This window comes from Symphodus melops (assembly GCF_947650265.1).
Source record: "Symphodus melops genome assembly, chromosome: 23".
Lineage (NCBI taxonomy): Eukaryota > Metazoa > Chordata > Actinopteri > Labriformes > Labridae > Symphodus > Symphodus melops.
Window position 1 is genome coordinate 1,739,281 of NC_136713.1, and position 16,733 is coordinate 1,756,013.

General features: G+C 46.0%; 3 protein-coding genes across 3 annotated transcripts in view; 1 reads left to right on the forward strand and 2 right to left on the reverse strand.

Annotated features, from left to right (window-relative positions):
• The window catches only part of LOC306818931 (NLR family CARD domain-containing protein 3-like), a 324,740-nt gene that overhangs the window by 202,165 nt on the left and 105,842 nt on the right, over positions 1 to 16,733 (reverse strand). The gene's annotated exons all lie outside the window — the stretch shown is intronic.
• Positions 1 to 16,733, reverse strand: part of LOC306818930 (uncharacterized protein) — a 358,920-nt gene that overhangs the window by 172,621 nt on the left and 169,566 nt on the right. The window lies entirely within an intron of this gene.
• The window catches only part of LOC306818929 (uncharacterized protein), a 182,585-nt gene that overhangs the window by 83,011 nt on the left and 82,841 nt on the right, over positions 1 to 16,733 (forward strand). The window lies entirely within an intron of this gene.

A 16,733-nucleotide genomic window follows, 5' to 3' on the forward strand; every position in this document is an offset into this window, starting at 1 on the left:
TCCCTGCTCCGCGATGCTGGCTTTCGCAAGATTGTCATTGAACGCACCTCGAGGATCATGATGGCATCGTCATGCGCATCCGACCAGCTCCGTTCAGAGTTGTGCTGCGATGCAAACAGGTGGTTTGTCGCTGTTGTTGTCGGACTTTCCAGCAGTCGTGCGTCTATAAAACTGTAAGTTGTTGTCTACAGTTATGGAGAGTGTGACTTTTATGTTGTTGGCGTTTGCAACACTTTATATTTATGGTAACAAATCGTTGTTGTTATGTCAATTTAGCACTAGCTTTGATAACACGTGCTGTGTTCTTTGTAGTAGGGAGACCTCTGCTGGACATTATGCTGTATTGTTTGATCACATGTATGCCTGTTTACTGCACGTGATCTATTTATGTTTGATTGTAAACTTGTATAATTGTAAGTTATTAAGCTTTGATTGACATTTGTTTTCCTTGTTTATTTCTTTAGAAAACCACACACACACACACTGATTAAGCAGCATTGAGATTTGTATCATGTTGGATTACAATTAAAGACGATTGAAGAAACTCCTGGATTGCTGCAGTCTTTCTAACAGAAGATTTAGGCCAGACTTGTATACCCCAGCATACTAACAACATTCACAAGTGGTCCTTCGAGCCGGAGTATACAAGCTGCGCTATGGCCACATCCAGAGAGTTGTATGATGGACAGCCGCCACAGAGTCCCCGTCCCAGCAGGATTCGGCGTATTCCCGGACATCTGGAGGACTACGAACTCGGCTATCCATTACAACATGAACATTCATCCAGCATGATGCATGTCTCACCACCGGGACCCGATTATGTAGTGCCAGATATCCTGATTATACTTTAGCTCATAATCAGCCCATTGGAAGTCCAGATGACAGATGGCAACACCTAGAGGCAAGATGGCGGGTGATGAGTTGACAGATGAAAGAGCTTGAATTGGAACTGGACAATGTGCGATTAACATCACATCCCCACACTGCCCTTGCTCGTCCTTCATGTTACATATCAGCCTCAGTACAGTAGCCTCCCACATCTAGAGCTGTCTAGTCCACAACATTCAATCCCTCCTATTAGAGCGAGAGAACAAACCATGTTGGTGTCGAGCAGAACAGAATCTCCACAGCCGCCTACCTACCTATCGCAGCCTGTGTCCCTAGCTCCGCTGACACAGCCGCCTGCATCCCCAAGGCAGCCAGTTACCCCAGCTTGGCACCAGCAGGCTCCTGCTTCTTTGTCGCAGCATGTAGTGTCTATGACTCCAACTCTACCAACGTCATTAGAACCCTGTGTACAGCCCAGACTGTCTGAAACGACTGTGCCTCATCATACACGGGGTCCACTGCCTGCACCGATGCCGCAGGCTCCTGTAGTGCTTCCATCGATGCAAGCATCACCAGTTCAGTCTGCACCAATTGCATCCCAACAGCCATATAGTGCATTCCAGAGTTACAGACAGGCTGCTTCACAGCCTTATCCACATGCATATTACCCTGCACCACATCCTCATGAGCATCCCCAGTCAGGGCAGCATCCCGCATCCATGTGGACTCAGAACAATCCCAGCCTACCCAGTATGATGGAAATGGCAATTGCTTCATCATACGGCATTCCTAAACCTAAATTAGTTGTGTTCAGCTCAGGGAAAGAAAGTGACTTTCTTCTGCTTAAAAAGGGATTGGATAGTATACTTGGCCCTCACAGACATTTAACTGAAGACTACAAATATCAAGTCCTTCTTGACCATCTCCGATTTCCCTCAGCACTTCAAGTAGCTAAGAGGTTTGTGAATAGTTTCACACCATACACAAGTGCCATGCAAGCTCTGATGCAAAGGTATGGGCAACCCCGACAGCTTATACAGGGCGAACTAAAGACTATCCTGAATGCACCAGCAGTAAGAACTGGCGACTATCAAGGGTTTGAGGACTTTGCAGCATCAGTTGGAACCCTAGTGGGAATGTTAAGCACCATGGAGGGCCCTGCATCAGCTGAACTGAGGTGTGGATCCCATGTTGACACATTACTCACAAAGTTACCTTCCAGCTTCAGGGATGCATTTGCCGAACACTGTTTTAACAGAGGAATTATCCAGAGTGGCAGTGGCCTCACGTATACTCTCCCAGATCTTGCTGAGTGGCTGGAGAGGAAGGTACAGACATTGCAGGTGTCTCGCCGTATCACAGGTACAAATCCTTCAGAGGTTTCACATACTGACAGTAAGGAGCGCAAACCAGTTCGACCAAAAGGCATCAAAAATGCCAACGTTTTACTTGGTAGCCCGCAAGTAGCTCATGTGTCCTCTGAGCTTAACCCCACATCAACAGGGCCTAACTACACAACTCAAAACAAGAAACGGGATCGTTTCAAGCCCTACTGTCCTTACTGCAACAACCAAGATCACTACCTGAACGCCTGTGTTGACTTTGCTAAACTTACCAGCAATGCCAAAACAAGCTGGATAAAGGAGAAGAAAAAATGCTGGAGGTGTGGCAGAGGCCACCCGCCTGAGAACTGCACATTAAAGAAACCCTGTGTTACTTGCGGAGAGCAGCGTTTGCTCATACTTCATGATGTCGCCCTCACAGAGAACGTCCTAACTGTAAGTACATCTCCCAGTCTTGTTGTCACTGATCAAGCAAGTCGATCAGGAAAGGTTATGCTAAAAGTCCTCCCTGTTCGCCTGCATAACGGGAAGAAATCAATGGACACATATGCTGTTTTAGATAACGGTTCAGAAAGAACAATCATATTACCTGCAGCAGTTCACCACCTCGGTCTTGTCGTAAAAGAAGAGACCTTATCCCTGAGGACAATCAGACAAGATGTAGTGCATGTGAAGGGAGCTGATATGTCATTTTAAGGTGGCTGCAATGACTCAAGGGGGAGTGAAACACAGCATTCATCATGCATTCACAGCCAACACGCTAAATCTAGCAGAGCAGTCATGCTCAGCTAAATCCCTTAAAAGTAGGTACAGACACTTAAAGGACATTACATTGTCATCCTTCCACAAGGTCAAGCCTATGCTACTCATAGGGTCAGATAATGCCCACTTGATAACACCAACAAAGCCTGTGTGTCATGGTTCTATAGGTGGCCCGGTAGCTGTTCATACTGTACTCGGATGGACCATACAGGGACCAGCCAACTTTCTCCAACATCCCCTTGGTGAGAGTAGCTGTCTGCATACATCATTCCTTTCGCCATCAGAACAACTGCATCAACACATTGAGAGGCTTTGGCAGCTTGTTACACTGCCTTTCAGAAACAGCAAGGAAGTGATCCGTTCAGGTGAAGACAAAACAGCCCTGGAGCAGTTGGAAGGAAAAACCGTGCAGGTCATCGTTGACGATGTGTCTCGTTATGCCACTCCGCTGCTGCGAAAGAAGCATGCTCCTCTTCCTCATGCCCCTCCAACAGCAGTAATGGCACTCCTGAGAGCTACAGAGTGTTGTCTTGCTAATAACCCCGAACAATTAGCAGTGTATAATGAGGAGATTCACAAACTGGAGAAAGCTGGTTACGCTGTCAAGATCAGTGGTGAGGAGGTGAGCAACTCAAAGGAGTCGTGGTTTATCCCACATCACCTTGTACATCATAATGGGAAGGCTAGAGTTGTCTTTAACTGCTCATTTCACTACCAGCAAGCTTCTCTCAACAACAACCTGCTTCCTGGACCTACACTAGGTTCATCATTGCTAGGTGTGCTACTCAGGTTCAGGGAACATGCCGTTGCAATCAGCGGAGACATTCGTGCCATGTTCCACCAGGTGCAGCTCCTCCCTGAGGACCGGCCATTGCTTCGTTTTTTGTGGCGTGATGGGGAAAAGGAGCGCAGCCCCGACATCTATGAGTGGCGTGTACTGCCATTTGGGACTACCTGTAGCCCGTGCTGTGCTACCTATGCACTGCAGCGTCATGTAAAGGATCACAGCAAAGGAAACGAAGAGATTGTTAACTCTGTGCTTCAGGCCTTCTATGTAGATAACTGCCTTCAGTCTCTGCAGTCTTTAGACTAAGCCAGAAAGCTCATTGATCAGATGAGAACTCTTCTCGCTGGTGGGGGCTTCGACATCAGACAATGGGCCAATAACATACCTGAGGTCATTGCTCACCTGCCAACAGAAGCCAAGTCCGCAGGATGTGAACTATGGTTGACTGCAAACAAGATTGACCCTCAAGAATCAACCCTGGGTCTTCTGTGGCATTGCAGTTCTGACACACTGGGTTACAAAAATCGAGTCATTCCAGTAACTGAGCCCACCTATACAGAGTTCTTGCAAGCCAATACGACCCGATAGGCTACATAATACCCTATACAACTAGAGCCAAAGTCCTGGTTCAAGCACTCTGGAAGAAGGAAAGAGGTTGGGACGAGCCTGTCGTAGACGAACTCCTCCCTGTGTGGCAGGCATGGGAACGTGAGTTGCCACAATTGCAAAACATCAGTCTACCACGGTGTTACATATCAGATGGTCATGTCAGCACACCTGTCGAACTACACATCTTCTCCGATGCATCAGAGAGAGCTTATGGCTCTGTGGCTTATTTAAGGGTTGAAGACAACCAGGGCAGAGTTCAAGTGTCCTTTGTGATAGCTAGGTCCCGTGTAGCTCCCAAAAAACAGCTCTCCATACCTCGTCTCGAGCTCTGCGCTGCCCTTGCCGGAGCACAGTTAGCAAAGGTCCTGCAAACGGAACTGACCATGACACTACGGCAAACAACACTGTGGACAGATTCTACTACTGTTCTACATTGGATCCAGTCAGAATCTCAGCAATACAAAGTGTTTGTTGGGACTCGAATCGCAGAGATTCAGGAGCTTGTTGGAGCCGACGGCTGGAGATACGTCCCCTCTGAAGAGAACCCTGCTGATGATATCACAAGGGGGAAATCGCTGCTGGATCTAACTAAGCCTAACCGCTGGACGCAGGGCCCAGCATTCCTTCATCAGTCCCCTGTTGACTGGCCAGCTCACCCCACAGTGGTTCCTATACAAACAGAGGAGACGTGTAACACTACATTCTGTGGCAACATCACCGCAACAGGCCCCATGGATCCGGATCCCACACAGTTTAACTCATGGTCTGAACTATTGAATGCCACCCAGTCATTGCACGGGGCGGCTGCTCCAGCTATGACTGCTTCCAGCCGGCTCGAGACAGAGGTTGAGGTCTTAAAAAGGTCACAACAGCAGAGTTTTCCTGCAGAGTCTGCTGCACTACAGTCTGGTAAGCCTCTTAGCCATACTAGTCGTTTGCTCCCTCTCTCACCTGTTTATGACAAAGCCTTGGGTTTAATCAGAGTTGGAGGCAGACTGAGAAAGGCCGACATGCTGAAAGAGGATGACATACACCCCATAGTTCTTGCACCAGACCACCATGTTACGAAGCTATTGTTAAAGGATTATGACAACCGTCTTTTACATCCAGGTCCTGACCGTGTATTTGCAGAAATACGAAGGACATATTGGATACTTTGTGGTCGGCAAGTGATCAAAAAACACCAGCATGACTGTGTAGAGTGTCGTAAGTGGCGCAGCAAACCTCTTGTTCCAAAGATGGCAGATCTTCCATCCGCAAGGCTACGTATCGGCCAACCTCCATACTGGTCTACTGGAGTTGACTGCTTTGGCCCTTACACAGTGAAGCTAGGATGCCGGCAGGAGAAGCGATGGGGTATAATATTCAAATGCCTCACTACACGATGTGTGCACTTGGACCTTTTGTGCAGCATGGACACAGACTCCTTTTTGCTTGCACTAAGACGATTTGTGGCTCGAAGAGGAAAGCCATATGAGATCCTCTGTGACAGAGGGACCAACTTTCGGGGAGGAGACCGCGAGTTACAAGAAGCCTTTTCTGCACTCGAACCATCGATACAGCAACAGCTTGCCGAACAAAACATTAGCTTCAAATTCAATCCACCGCTTGCTCCACATTTCGGCGGTGCATGGGAAAGAGAGATCAAATCAGCCAAGGCTTCCCTTCAAGTAGTCCTGAAAAATCAAACAGTTCCCGAAGAGGTCCTGATGACAGTTCTTGTAGAGGTTGAGGGGATTCTCAACTCAAAGCCCCTTGGTTATGCTACATCTGATGTTGCTGATCCGGACCCTATTACACCAAATCTGCTGCTTATGGGGCGGCGGGATGCCTCCTTGCCACAAGCAGTGTACGGCAACAGTGATCTGCTTGGGCGTCGTCGCTGGAAACACAGCCAGGTACTCGCTGACCATTTCTGGGTTAAGTTTACCCGTAACTACCTTCCTACTCTTCAGCTTCGTCGGAAGTGGCTCACATCCAACCCAGACCTCACCACAGACCAAGTGGTCATGATTGTTGACCCACAGTTGCCGAGAGCTCTATGGCCAGTTGGGCGTGTCACCAAAGTGATCCCAAGCGACGATGGCAAGATACGGTCGGCTGAAGTGAACATAAAAGGAACAATCTACACCCGTCCTGTGGTCAAGCTCATCCCACTCCCTGCAATGCCTGATGAGTGACGGTCACCGCGATCTCCAGCAGGGACATTTGGAGGATTACAAACTCCCTCTGTGTCTTTGGGGGCGGCTGTGCAAATTCCCTGCTCCGCGATGCTGGCTTTCGCGAGATTGTCATTGAACGCACCTCGAGGATCATGATGTCATCGTCATGCGCATCCGACCTGCTCCGTTCAGAGTTGTGCTGCGATGCAAGCAGGTGGTTTGTCGCTGTTGTTGTCGGACTTTCCAGCCGTCGTGCGTCTATAAAACTGAAACCACACACACACACACACTGATTAAGCTGCATTGAGATTTGTATCATGTTGGATTACAATTAAAGACGATTGAAGAAACTCCTGGATTGCTGCAGTCTTTCTAACAGAAGACTTAGGCCAGACTTGTATACCCCAGCATACTAACAACATTTCACATAAAAGGTTCAGGGACTTCTCTTCAGGAACTAAAAGGTTCAGGGACTTCTCTTCAGGAACTAAAAGGTTCAGGGACTTCTCTTCAGGAACTAAAAGGTTCAGGGACTTCTCTTCAGGAACTAAAAGGTTCAGGGACTTCTCTTCAGAACTAAAAGGTTCGGGGACTTCTCTTCATAGAACTAAAAGGTTCAGGGACTTCTCTTCAGGAACTAAAAGGTTCAGGGACCTGATTGACTTTGGTCATGGTTTCATTGATTAACAATGGAAAGGAGACGAGTGCTGTGTTCAGGGTTTCCTTAAAAAGAAAGAGGACTTTAAATGAAAATGTTCAAAGAATCAACAGTGGATACCTCCCTTCATTTCACCAAACACCTGACAAACACCTGTTAGGACCTGATATTAACCCCTGACATGAATCTATTCAAGTTCATATTGTGGGGGAAAGGTGTATTTTGACATTTAAACTTTAGAACCTCTTATTTTTGAAGGTGAACTGTGAATGAAGCTGTTTGGTCAGAGGAGGAGACTGTGACCCTCCTGGACCATGAATAATCCCCACTGTGCCCCCTGAAACATGCTGAGCTATAAGCACATCAACAGCTCAGCTCTTACACATGCTGTGCAGTCTGATGGCAGCTTCACTAAATTAAAAACACTGAGGTAAATATTAAAGAGAAAGGTTCATGTAAAGGAAGTCAAGTCTTATTCTATAACCATAAATGTGTAAACTTGAAGTGTGAGACCTCTGACCTGTTTCAGATTTGATCTCTGCACCCGCAGAAGTCAAACAACACAAACAGGTCATTCTGCTTTCATAGATTAGATTAGATGGGAAAATGTTCAAATGTGCTGCCAGAGAGAGAGAGGACAAGTCTGAACCTCTGCAGGATGTCTCAGTCCTGACTCCAGGAGTCGTGTGGGAATCCATCGAGTGATGTTGGTATGATGGAGGAACAGGAAGCCCCGCCCCCCCCATCCTGTTATCTCTCTTCCTGGTTCTGACGCCCCCCCCCCCCGCTGTCTCTCCCCCCCCCCCTGCTCTCTCTCTCTCCTCCCCCCCCCCCCCCTCTCTCTGGGTAAGATGTGTTGAGTCTCTCCATCCTACTCCCCCCCCCTCATGTATTTATTCCTTCACTGCACGTCTGGATGGTTTTCTTGGTTTAGTTTTGGCTGGAGGTCCGAGCTCGTCCTGTTTTCAGCTCGTTTTAGGGGGAGGTGCTGAACCAATGCAACACGCTTCACTTCCTGTTTGTTTTCTTTCACTTCTATTCAATAAAAAAAACTTAATTTGTCCCCGGGGGGGAATTCAAAGAAACATCTGCAGTAGTGAAGAGATGTAAAATAGTGTATATTGATGGAGGGAGAGAAGCTTGTTTCTCATGGAGGCTTCATCATGAGCGCTTCACATTAAGGACACATGAACGACAGACACCATCCTTCTAACATAAAGCAGCTCTTCTGCTGTAAACACAACACTGTCACTGTCACACTCTGAAACCTTGAATACTGCCACCTATATGAATATGTGACAAATAATCAATCAATATATATTCCTACAGAGCTGTGTGTAAGTAGGCAGATACTCAATAATAAAGTGATTAGGTAGAGCTATAAAAAAGATGATTAAAAGAATAAAGTGAGCGTGGTGCTCTGATGGATCAGATAAGAGAAGTGATATCAAACAGAGTAAAGTGGAGGAGTGCATGAGTGCATCATAAAAGGCACGAGGGGGGGTCAAGGTTCAGCTTCAGGAGGAAGGAAATAAACATTTCATAGGACTTATTTCTTTTTTTTTTTTAAATAAAAAAAATAAATGAAAACATGTTCAAACTTGTGCCCGTCCGTTTGTGATGGTGAAAGAATAAAATCATCTTGTGTTTTCATTTTGTTCATGGCTCGATATAAAACTAGTCTTTGATGGTTTGGGAACTTGCAAACATGCAGCTGATAAACAACAGCAGACAAACAAGTGTGTGTGTGTGTGTGTGTGTGTGTGTGTGTGTGTGTGTGTGTGTGTGTGTGTGTGTGTGTGTGTGTGTGTGTGAAGAAGGAGTGTCTCTGAGAAACACGCAGCTCGTCGAGTCTCACTCAGAGTTTCTCGGAAATGATGGTGGTGTCTGCAACACACACACGCACGCACACACACACTCTGCAACACACACACACACACACACACCTGCAGCAGAGTGACCGCTGAGCATTAAAAATCAGATCGATGACGTCATGATTATTATCAACATAACATATGAAATAAAGAGTTCCGACTTCTTACCGGTTCCCTCCGCTGATTGGATGAGAGAGCCGCTGAGGAGGAGAGAGAGGAGAAGGATCTGCATGCTGCTCATCTGAACATGAAACATCACTGAACGCACTCTTCTCTGCGCGAGGACGTTTAACACGCTCTCTGCCTTCCTATTGGTCCGTCACTAACTTACTCTTCAGATAACAGCACCGGAAACGACCACAACCCCGTAGAGGACGTGAAACCCTTCAGAATAAAAGCCTCCTCTCCTCATGACTCTTGATTATATTTCTTGAATTTTATTTCTAAAGGAACCATGATTAATTGTAAACACACGTTGCACATGTCAGCTAGGTGAGATAAATAGAAATAAAAAGGGAGGTGTTCAGCTGGAAATGTAAAGGAGTGAGGTGGACGGGACAATTCAGACAGAACCGTGAATGTGATCTTATTATGTTCATCTCCCTCCACTGGCTCCTTACTGCTCATATCACATTTCAAACTCTGCTGCTCGACAACCAATCAGAGACAGAAACGTCTCCTTACCTGAACTTACCTGTCCCCTTCCCCCTCCCCCGCCCTAAAGCTCAGCCAATGAGAGGCGTCTGATCCATCCCTCACGACAGGCTTTAGACGCTAACGGTGATCTCCTCCTCTGTCGCCCCCTGGTGGTGGAACAAAGTACCACACATCTAAAGGTCCAGGGATGAGAGTGAAGGTGAAGTTACTGATGAAGATGAGGGTAAAGGTTGAGAGGGGAGGGGATGAAGATGAGGGTGAAGGTCGAGAGGGGAGGGGATGAAGATGAGGGTGAAGGTCGAGAGGGGAGGGGATGAAGATGAGGGTAAAGGTCGAGAGGGGAGGGGATGAAGATGAGGGTAAAGGTCGAGAGGGGAGGGGATGAAGATGAGGGTGAAGGTCGAGAGGGGAGGGGATGAAGATGAGGGTGAAGGTCGAGAGGGGAGGGGATGAAGATGAGGGTGAAGGTCGAGAGGGGAGGGGATGAAGATGAGGGTGAAGGTCGAGAGGGGAGGGGATGAAGATGAGGGTAAAGGTCGAGGGATCAGAGATCTGATCTGAAGCCTTGATCTCTCTCACTTCTCTCTTACATTATTCTCTTCTATTGACCCAGCATGTTGGGTTATTTTATTTATTCTTAAATTGGGTCATTCTCACCCAACGTTGGTTCTTTTGAACCTTTTCATAGAGTTATTATTATAGATGCTTATTTTCACACAGTAGAGGGTTATTTATGCATCTTTCTTGCTCTACATTGTTTAGACATACAAAAAAATAATTTCAGCATTAAAAAACAATCATTCACATGAACTGCTTCTAAACAAATAGAATCAACACAAATAATAAAATTAATGCATATATTTATTTACATTTGAAAGAGCCAACAACAATAACAGTAGTATATCTATCTGGCCCAACTGAAAGGGAAATATAAACAATGTTAGGATGAGCTAAAACTAAACACCTCTTACACATCAGCATTTTATGAGGCTTTAATGAAAGAGGTGTTTAAGAATTCTCTTGCTGGCGACTCTTTGCCAGGCAGCTGATACACAGCTGTTTGTATAAAGTCCCACATAGGGGCACATTGCTTCGGATAAAGGACCTCAAAGATGGAAGAACAGCAACATGTTGGGGGGGTCTGTGGAAACAAAGTCCCCTGTAATAGACTTCATAGTGTGCAGTGGATCAGAGAGAGGAGAGATAAAGAGAGAGAGTCATGTCTGCTGTTTGCTCTTTGAATACAAAGCACACAAACACAAACCAGAGATTTTCCTGTTTTGTGCAGCTGCTTGCTGCAGATGGGATTCGTGTGCGCTCTCTTCTCGCTGCATCTGGATCTCTCCCCACACGCCGGTCCTGGATCAGAACATTTTAAAACCAGAGTTCTGTTGTCTTGCACGGAGTCACTGTGTGCGTTCAGTGCGCTCGTCCACAGCGTCCTATCAGTGCTCAGTGTGCGTGCAGTGCGATGGCTCTGGTCTGGTCTTCAGGGCCTCCCTCAGGAACTCACGAATGTTTGTTCCAACCTGTGAAGAAGAAATAAAACATGTAAACTTCAAACAGAACAGTAATTACTGATAGATATTAAATATATCTGTCATAGATCAGATATCAGATATCACAGAGCAGCCTGAATTCTTTCAAACATGCCCCTAACACGAGCCTTTAACTCGTCATTCATGTGTTTTAGTTTCATGAGAATCATGCCACCATGGCGCCAGATGAATTACAACTTTACAGATGGTTCTGACCCGACTGAAGCCCTCACAGCAGATACTTTGTGTGAATGTAAGAACTTTCACATTTACAAAACACATTTATGAACCCGAATGCAAAAAAAACATGGACTTGTAATTTCTATTCTTGCCTCAGAATATCATTGAAGTTTAGGACTGTGGTCTATTCACTTACTTGCATATAGACAAAAGACATTTCTTTAAAACACAAAGTGAATTTAGGACGTTGACGTAGCAGATTAAAAAAAGAAAATGTGGGTACCTGCGGTGTTTTCACTGAATTCAGTGAGAAGATTCAGGGCACTTCTTTCCTTACTGGCCAGCTTGAGAATCTTCTTACTGAACTGTGGTGAACAGGTTTCTGTAAACCTTGAACAGGTTTCTTGTAGGAGCAGGAGGAAATCTTGAGCTGTTTGCAGAAGAGACAAAATAACAGACATTGGTATATTGAATGTGTTGGAGAGGCCGGTCAAGAGAAGCCCAGATTTGTGTCTGTTAAACTGATGTGCACTTACTGCTGGCCAGGTGCAGCCTGTGTCCAACACGCTGCTCCAGCTGTTGTTTCCATGTTACAGTCGGGCCAGTATGATGTGACTACACACGTGGTAGTATGCTTTAAAGAGGACATTAATAAACACACACACACAGAGGGGAAGCATTAACAGCTAATGAAAAGAAATGAACTTCATTTATTTTCCATTAATTAAACTCCTCTACTTCATCCTGACACAAACCTAAAACAGCAGAAACATTTAGCCCCAGTTATTTCTTACTGTTACTTGTACATGCAATGTGCTCTACAATCTGAGACACACAACTACAAAACACAAACAAAGACACGCTCACCTTCAAACTTTGGTGTCAACAGGTCCAAGTGCCACGCCGCCAGTGTCTCACCAACAAAATCATCCGTTAAATATCTGTAGAAAAACAGAAACAATCGTAAATCTGACTGTTCTGACGCTCTAAGAAATACATTTCTGTTATTTCCATCTCAATGACAGAGCTGCTATGACTCCCTCAACCTGCTCAAATCTACTTTACAAGATTGTGTGTAGTCAAACCTTATACTGTATGAAGTTAGCCTTTACATGCTTAGACGTCATGATCAATACAAGCCTTTCACTGAAAGCCTATTCTTAAATCAAGTGTCATATTTAAAGAGAATAGCTTCAGCTCCCTTGACCTGTCCAAATGTTCAGCTAGTCTGAGGTCAGTCCCTGATCAGAGGGGAGTCACCTCACACCATGTTGAACAGTGTTGCTGGCTGCTGACATAGACACACAGTCACAGGCAGATTATCATGAAACCATCCTCAGCTCACTCTGTATATTGACTGTTCACAACATATTCACACACACAGGTGACTACACACAAACACAAACTCACAACACTGATGTACACTGTAACACAGGACCACGTACAACTACGCATGCGTGATGCTAATCGAATAGGCCGGCTAAACTGTTAGCCTAACTCGTGCTAATACGTTTCTCTTTAAACTTCACAGAAAATGACGTTTTTCAACACAAACAACTTGTGGAAGGACTAAACACTTTAATCTAACACCCAGGGCAAAAGACACGCCACTTTTATTCTATTTCTTACCTGAAAAAGGCTCTTTGAGTGAAGGAGAGGAGACACGATCAATCTGTATATTGAGTGGTGTCATCATTACTGCCGTTACGCCCCCTGCTGGTGTCTCCTGATAAATACATCAACACATTAGAAGAACTTTCACCTAAACCACATAAAAACACAACTTAACACGTCTGTAACTGACTGTAAATAAGAGACTATAATATGTGAAGTCATTTCTCACATCTCTTTTAACCATAAAGCTGCCACCTGCTGTTATCGCTACAGGCTAACATTAGCGTCTTCAGCAGCCTGGGATGACTCGACACTTTACAACAACTATCCATTTAAACTGCTCGCAACCGGAACAAAGCTCAAAGTGAACATGTAAATCCACGCCATCACTATAACGTTAATATTTGTGTGATGGCCTTGGGACATGGACTAATGTTAACGTCAGTAAAAAGTCCCCCGTCTGATGAATGACAGCGTTTAACGTTAGGGCGTTAGGGCGATATGAACCAAAGTCAATGTTAAGGTGCATTAAAAGGATATTCAGCCTTATGTGACAAGATGATGTAGAGTAACGTCAACGTTGAAAAGTGATGAACTTAACCAACATTAATGTTAGTAGGATATGAGCAGCCATCTAACATTATGATGGGTCATATTGGAAAACAGAAAATAAAATACTGACAGTCTAAATTAATGTTAACCAACGAGCTAACAAAATAAATGATGCTAGGTTACCGTTATATTTGCTATAACTCAAAGTAAGTTAACTAGCTGAAAAACGTTATGTTACGCCAGTCAACAAGTAAAAAGTAATGACTTTGCCATAATTGTTTTGTTATAATTAATAGTACTCGTGTATTGATATTGTTTAGTGTGAAAATTCTGTTTAAAAAATGTATTTTAGGTACTTAGCGAAGTCCAACGTTAAAACACAGCCGACCGTTAGTCAGGCGCGAGGACAGAAGTGGGCGGGGCTTCTGACCCAGCGCGGGGTTGTGACAAGGCCAGCTCAGCCGTTGGATCACTTCAGCCTCTCTCAATCACCTAATATTGGGTCAATATTCCTGCCGTGGCCAAAATCAACCCAGTGAAATGAGCCAGCAGCTCAGGACCCAGCGATTGGGTCATGTAAATGAGCCAGCATTATTTAGGGAGTATATTAAACAAGAATTAGATGACTCAGAGTTCATAGTTCAACATTCCTGGAGCATTTAGCTCCGCCTCCTCCTGACCCTGTGGAGTTGTTGGAGGAGACAAAGAGTAAGTGTGTGTGTGCAGGGTGAATAGTGGGAGTAATAATGAAAGTAAAGGCCAGTCTGCTCTTCTGTTCAGGGTTTCCTGTTCACATGAATCTGTCTCAGTGGATCTGTTGGCTTCCTTTAAAGCCTGTTTCTGCAGCATGCTGTCACATGGAGATCAGAGAGTGCTGCACATGTTCATCTCCTCACCCAGCAGGAACCAGCACAGCTCATTCAGAGAGAGGAGGGAGGAGATAAGGAGGCAGATAAAGTGTGTCACTGTCTGATGTGGATTAATGATTGTCAGTCTGAACAGCTGCTTCCTTAGAAACAGATCAAATAGAATGACAGGTGAGTTTATGAGCTGCACACCTCCATTTAAAGTCACATCAACTTTATAACATGCAATCAATAGTACAAAGTATCGGCTCGCCTGCCTTGACTCACATCTAAAGTTGATTCTTAATCCAAAGGGTTGAATATGACGTCGGTCCACTGTGTGCAGCTACAACAGCTTCAGCTCTTCTGGGAACGCTGTCCACCAGGTTTAGGAGTGTTTATGGGAATTCTTGAGCATCCAGAAGAACATGAGTGAGGTCAAACACTGATGTTGGACGAGAAGGAAAAAACTCAAGGAAAAAAGGGTAATGCAAAAAATAGGGAGTTCCAAAGTGTGGGTGGCGAGCAGCTGAAGGCTCGGGCAGCCATGGTACTGAGGCGTGGTGTGGGGATGGTTAGCAGTCCAGCAGAGGTTGAGCGGAGGGTGCGTGAGGGGCTGCAGTGATGGAGGAGGTCACAGAGGTAAGTGGGGGCTAGGTGGTGAAGAGCTTTGTAAGTAAGGAGGAGGTTGGTGTAGTCGATGCGATATTGTACAGGGAGCCAGTGAAGTCCGATGAGAATGGGGGTGATGTGATCAGATGATCCGGGCGGCAGAGTTCTGGATGAGTTGCAGTCTGTTGATGAGTTTGGCGGGGAGTCCAGTGAGGAGGGCATTGCAGTAGTCGATGCGGGAAGTGACAAATGAGTGAACCAGGATTTCGGTGCTGGACTGGGACAGTGATGGGCGGAGTCTGGAAATGTTACGGAGGTGGATGAAGGCAGTCCGGGTGATGTTTCTAAGGTGGGGAGCAAATGAGAGGGTGCCGTCCAGAATGACGCCGAGGCTTTTGACTTGGGGGGAGAAGGGTACAGGGAAACCGTCGATGATGATGGGTGGTACTGGGGTGTGTTGTGAGTTGGTGAGGGTGGGTTTGGAACCGATGAGCAGGGCCTCGGTTTTGTTGCCTTTGAGTTTCAGGAAGTTCCTGCTCATCCAGTTCTGAATGTCGTCCATGCAGGTGATGAGGGAGGTGGGAGGGGTGGCGGCAGTGGGTTTGGAGGAGATGTAGACCTGTGTGTCGTCGGCATCACAGTGAAAGTGGATCCCATGATGGCAGACGATTGTGCCCAGGGGGAGAAGGTAGATGATGAAGAGTAATGGACCCAAGACGGACCCCTGGGGAACACCCAGTGAAACACCCGAACACCCAGACTTGTGGTCCCTTATTTGCACAAATTGTTGGCGATCAGTGAGGGATGATGTAAACCAGCGGAGTGCAGCACCAGTGATCCCAATGCCACCCAGGCAGTCCAGGAGTAATGTGTGGGAGATAGTGTCGAATGCTGCGCTGAGGTCGAGGAGGATGAGTATGGTCAGAAGTCCGGAGTCAGCTGCACAGAGGAGGTCGTTGGTGATTTTGACTAGGGCTGTTTCAATGCTGTGTTTTGGATGGAAACCGGATTGAAAAGGTTCATGGAGGTTGTTTATGTTGAGTTGGGACTGTAGTTGAGCGGCAACCACCCTTTCAAGTGTTTTGGGGAGGTTGGAGATGTTTGCTTTTCGTCTTTTCTGCTTTTCTCTCAGGGCGAGGAAACTTCTTGTTTCGTCTACCTTCCTTCCTTTGTTGGATTATGGCGATGTGCTGTACATGGGCGCCTCTGCTAAATGTTTACAGTCATTGGATACCATGTATCAATGCGCGTTGAGATTTGTGACAGGTTGTAGACGCCTTACTCATCACTGTGACCTGTACATGAAATCTGATTGGCCACCCTTGAAGGTGCGCAGGTACTTTCTCCAAAATGACTTGAAAATGGCCGACCTCATTTCACTTGAAGCCTTTGGCTCCATCTTAAAGGACAAAAAACGTGAGGCAATCGGACAGTGTCTGTGTGTCTGAATTGTAACCTGTCATCACAACTCTGCACTTCATCTGTAAACTGATCTGTTCATTGGAATTGTTTTTTTGTAACTGCAGGAAACGAAACTCTTCATGATGCCTGAAAGTAGTTTCACAACAGGATGTTGGTGCAACAGTGAGAATGAAGCCAAGCTGATTTACTTTTAGGGATTTTTGGCCTGTGTGAGGACTATAGCCTCGTCGCATGGACACACACACTGCCACTGTGCCACCAGCACCAGTTGCCCCCCCCCCCCCCCCCCC